We start from the raw sequence: 6,000 nt of genomic DNA, 5'->3' as shown, positions 1-6,000 counted from the left end.
GCTTCTCCGGTCAATAACCAATAGTGGGACCTGGATGCCCATATTGGTTCCTACATATTCTATGAAGATCTTTATCGGTCGAACATTTATGACAACATACGTAGTTCTCTTTGTCCGTCGGTATGTTACTTGCCCGAGATTCGATCATCGGTATCTCCATACCTAGTTCAATCTCGTTACTGGCAAGTCTCTTTACTCGTTCCGTAATACATCATCCCGTAACTAACTCCTTAGTCACTTTGCTTGCAAGCTTCTTGTGATGATGTATTATCGAGAGGGCCCAGAGATACATCTCCGTCATACGGAGTGACAAATCCCAGTCTCGATCCATGCCAACTCAACAGACACCTTCGGAGATACCTATAGAGCTCCTTTATGATCACCCAGTTATGTTGTGGCGTTTCATGGCACACAAGGCATTACTCCGGAGTCCGGGAGTTACATGATCTCATGGTCGAAGAAACATGTATTTGACATTAAGAAGCAGTAGCAATAAACTGAACGGTCGTATGCTAGGCTAACAGTTGGGTCTTGTCCATCACATCATTTCCTAATGATGTGGTCCCGTTATCAAATGACAACTCATGTCTATGGTTAGGAAACCTTAACCATCTTTGATCAGCGAGCTAGTCTAGTAGAGGCTTACTAGGGACACAGTATTTGTTTATGTATCCACACATGTTTTTAAGTTTCCGGTCAATAAGCATGAATAATAAATCTTTATCATGATTAAGGAAATATAATAATAACCATTTTATTATTGCCTCTAGGGCATATCTCCATCACTTACGACGCTCCTGAATTCTAAATTATGAAGTTTTCTAGTTTTGGTTATTTTAACACTGATCAAAAGAAATCCAGCCATGTCCATATAGGGTTCAATATGGGACCATGAAAACCACGTTCAAAGAATATACATAATCACTACAACAATTTGGATTTTCCTAAAATTGTTGTTGTTGCTGCTACTACTACAAAAGTGCCTTTTTTAGAACAACTAGGGAAGTGATATGCAACATCAGCACAAGCACGCAGAGAAATTCCAAAATTACCAGTTAAGGGTTACCTCTTGCAAAGCTCACTCCCATCTTCTAGGGCGCTAACAAGTGGCACATTGTATGTGTGCCACTTGTCACCACTTGAGACTTTCATTTTTTTGTAAATTCGTTTATTCAAAACGTTTTATCTCTTGAACCGTTCATCGAAATTCCAAACCGTTTTCACCGTTAGATTTCTCATGTCGAAATATTCAAAACTAAATCACATGTTAATGGGTTTTGATGAACTTTTTTCATGAAAAAAATGGAAGCACGTTTTTTTCACTTCCGAAGCAAAAAATTGCTTCTTCTCGCGAAAGGAAAATTCTGCCTCCACAAAAGCAAATATGTGCTTCTCGTGAAAGCACAGATTTTTTTTCCTTTCTGAGTGCTTCTCGCGGAATCAAATTTGTGCATCCACGAGAAGCAAATATGTGTTTCTTGGGGAAGCATGGATTTTGTTACCTTTTCAAGAAGCCCAGTTATGTTTCTCATGAAAGCAAATATGTGCCTCTGGGAGAAGCACAACTATGCTTCTCGTGCAAGCGCATGTTTTTCCTTTCCGAGAAGCACTCTGCTTTTCTCGCGAAAGGAAATCTATTCCTCCACGAGAAGCAAATATATGCTTCTTGTGAAACCACAGCTTTTTGTTCGAGAAGTACACCTATGCTTCTGGTGGAAGAAAATCTGTGCCTTCACATGAAACTAATCTATGCATTTTGTGGAACATTTTATTTTCTCTTTTCGAGAAGCACAGTTTTGCTTGTCGCGGAAGCAAATCTGTGCCTCCAAGAGAAGTAAATATGTGCTTCTCGTAAAAGCTCAATTTTTTCCACGCGAAGAAAATATCCACAAATTTCTTTTCTTCAAAACTTAGGAAAATCAAGCGAAAAACCGAAAAGCAGAAAACAAACTCATCAAAAACCCGAAAACATGTATGAAAAAATAGTATAAAATCCAAAAGAAACGTCCAGCACGCGACATGTGGCAGCGGCTAGACGCGCCACTTGGCATGCTCTCAGAGCACCAAAGGTGGCACTTGGAGGTCCCTGCAAGGACCTCCAATTAGTTGCTCTAGAGAAGTTCATGTCATAGAAAAAAAAGATAGGATGAGACAAGCCCAACAACAGAACAAGAGGCCCACGGAATAACCTACATATTCCCCAAACAAATAAAAGAGCCCACAAACAGGGAATATCTGAGTACACCTAATCAGTGCCTATTACGCCAGCTAACAAAACTCGTGCTCTCGCACATGCTCTCATGGGCTGGCCTAGCACGAAGCTTCTCGCTCTCTTGTTTTATGCGGTTTCAACAATCGACCAGGTTTGTCAAAAAAATGGTCAACCAGGTTAACTTCCCAAAAAACTATTAATTGAAAAAAAAATTGAAAAGCACGCGAATTAGAAAAAGTTCACAAAGTTTTTAAAAATACCATGAATTTGAAATAAGTTAATACTTTTCCATAAAAACATATTTAACAAAATTGAAAATTTCAACAAAAGTTCATTGATTAAAAGAATCACATTTTTTAGAAAAAAAGTTCATGCAATTAAGAAAAAAGTTAACAAATTTGGAAAAATTTCAATAATTCGAAATCAATCATAATTTTGGAAAAAAATAACAAGTTTTAAAAGTTCTTGATTTTAAAAATTGTTCACAATTTTCAGAAAAAAATCATAGAATTAGAAAATTCCATCAGTTTAAAATGTTTTATGAAATTTGAAAGAGTTCATAAATTTGAAAAAAAAATTCATAATTTTCAGAAAAAAACTTCATAATAATTTAGGAAAAAATGCGAATTCAATAAAGATTCATGAATTTTAAAATATTTGCGATTTTACAAAAAAAATAAAAATAAAAAAAGTTCATCATATCTAAAATAAGAAAAGAAGAAAGGAGAAAAAATAAAAAGGAAAAAAGAAACAGAAACAGAAACAGAACGGAAAACGAAAACCAATAATAATCTAACAAAATAGGTTTTTTTTTGAGAAATCGAACAAAATAGGTGACAAGGTCAACCCCAGTAAACCGTAGGGAAGGATCATTTTTTGGGCCGACCCATTACTAGCGAGGGGATAAGTGAATGCACATCAGTTACGAAATAAGTCTGTAACTGGCGCCTTGAGCGCTAAATAGGAATCGCGGGCATGCCCTATCGTCAACGGAGATCTCCTAGTCAACGCTTATAGCGACAGGCAGCCAAACCGACGCTCCTGCGTGCCCCCGTGTGGGCCAGCCCAACGATGCGAGCATCTCGCTCGCTTGGTCACCCTGCACTTTTTTCGCTCGGTTGACCGATCGACTAGTTTAACCGTCAATTGTTGACAAGGTGACCATTAACCGTTGTGTTGACCGCTAACTTTTCCATAAGACGTTCACGGAAGGAAAAATACGTGAATTTGAAGAAAAAAAGACCAGGGGACACTGGGAAAAAATTCATGAGTTTTAGAAAGGTTCATGAATTTGAAAAAAAAATGAATTTTAAAAAAAGATTGCCAATTTGAAAAAAATCAAGAATTTGAAGAATAGTTCAACAATCTGGAAAAATGTGAGTTTAAAAAAAGTTCAAGAATTTGAAGAATAGTTCAATCTCAACAAAATGAATTTTAAAAAAGTTCATGAATTCAAAAAAAATACAATTTTTTTAAAAGCTCAATAATACAAAAAAATCGTGAAATAAAAGGGTCGGAAGCTTCCCAAAACTAGGACAGAAGTCCCGCTATAGAGTACACTTAAATCGGTCGGCCCATAGGAACAGGATGTAGGAATTGGCCATAATCCACTCTGTCACTTGTACCCGTGGTCACTCCGCCTATTGGCTTTGCCAAAATACATGTGGACGCTGGTGTGCGTAAGGGAGTTAGTGGAACGGCTGCGACTATATGCTGAGACAGGGATGGAACTTTTTTACGTAGCAGCTCACTTGTCATTGAAGGCGTGGACGATCCAGTGGTCTTGGAGACTATCGCATGCATGAGGCTTTGGCGCTGGCACAAGATCTCCACCTCCATCGTATTATCATTACCTCAAACGCCAAACAAGTGATATTCAAAGTTGGAGTCGAGAAAGCAACGGAGCAATAATTATCAAGATAAAGTTACAAGCATCTTTACTTGATGAAGTTACAAGCAACGGAGTCGAGAAAGTCGGCTTTGGCGTTCGAGAAGCTTTACACCATGAACGGCAGAGCCTTTCAAAACCTCAATGAGGCCCTCCTTACGCTGCTTCCCAAACATGCGGACGCACTGTCTCTATTCGACTATCGACCTATCAGTCTCATACACATCTTCGCCAAGCTCGCCGCGAAGCTGCTCTCCCTCCGCCTAGCGCCACGATTGGGATCCATGGTCTCTACTAACCAAAGTGCGTTCATCGCGGGATGTTGCATCCATGACAACTATCTTCTGGTGCAACAGACGGCTCGCCTCCTGCACAACCTCAAGGCGCCGCGCATGCTGCTCAAGTTGGATATCACGCGGGCCTTCGGCGGTGTATCCTGGCCTTTTCTCCTCCAGATACTGCATCACCTTGGCTTTGGGCCACGTTGGCGCGAATGGATCTCCATACTCCTATCAACGGCCTCCACGAGAGTCCTCATCGATGGCCACCCGGGACCACCGATTGATCACGCTCATGGCCTTAGGCAAGGCGACCCGGTCTCCCCCATGCTTTTTACTCTGGTCATTGACGTACTCAACTTCATGCTGCTCCGAGCGGTGGACCTCAGCCTCCTTCACCGCTTGACTGCACACCATGCGGCTTCGAGCATATCCCTTTACGCGGACGACGTGGTTATCTTTTACCACCCGGACACCCACGACATTGCCACCGTACGCAAGCTCATGCATGTCTTTGGCCTTGCATCCAGACTGCACACGAATTTCACCAAGTGTTCGGCCACTCCGATTCAATGCACCGACGACCACATTGCTACTATCGCCTCTGAGATGCAGAGCCCCGTTGCCCACTTCCCCATCACCTATCTTGGGCTGCCCCTCTCCGTCTGTAAGGCCTCCACGACGAGCTTGCAACTGATCATTAACAAGCTCGGGTGCATGCTTTCCACATGGCGGGCCTCTATGCTATCCAAAGGAGACCGTATATCCCTTGTGCGCCATGTCCTTTGTGCCATCTCCACGCACTTCCTCACCGTCATTGCCTTCAACGACACCGCCATCAAGAAAGTGAACCGGATCATTCGAGGATTCCTTTGGGCAGGTTCAAAAGAGGCCAATGGTGGCCAGTGCCTTGTTAACTAGCAGCACGTATGCCGCCCCATCTCCCTTGGTGGCCTTGGCATCAGAGATATCCACCGGACGGGCATCTCCCTCCGTGTTCGATGGCTTTGGCTCCAACGTATGGACGTCTCACGCCCTTGGAGTCACCTCCACATACCTCATGACGTGGACGCAATTTTCAGAGCCTCCAAGACTTGGCAGCTTGGTGCAGGGGACACCTGCAGGTTTTGGACAGACCATTGGATCGACGGACGATCGGTGGCCGAGATTGCCCCGCTCATCTATGCGCTCGTCCCGCGATGTCTGCGGAAGGAGTGTAGCGTGCGCAACGGTTTATACCTGCGTTCTTGGGTCCAGGACATCCGTGGTACACTTGGGCCGGCAGCCATGGTGCAATATGTCGAGCTCTGGCGTAGAGTGCGCTACACCAACCTCTCCTCCGAGCCAGACGTGCTTAGATGGTGATGGACTTCCTCCGCCACATACTCGGCGAGCTCCTGCTATAAGGCACTATTCATCGGTGCTTGTGAAGACCCACATTGGCGCCTCAGTTGGCGACCTTGGGCACCCCTTCGCGTCAAGTTCTTCCTATGGTTGGCCATGCAAGATTGTTGTTGGACCGCGGAGCGGCTGGCACTCCGCGGCCTACCACACGAGGACGCTTTGTGCTCTATGTGATCAAGAGGAGGAGACCATGCATCACCTCCTTGCAGGCTACTCAT

This window comes from Triticum urartu, chromosome 5 (genome assembly GCF_003073215.2).
Source record: "Triticum urartu cultivar G1812 chromosome 5, Tu2.1, whole genome shotgun sequence".
Lineage (NCBI taxonomy): Eukaryota > Viridiplantae > Streptophyta > Magnoliopsida > Poales > Poaceae > Triticum > Triticum urartu.
This window is presented reverse-complemented; position numbering follows the sequence as displayed.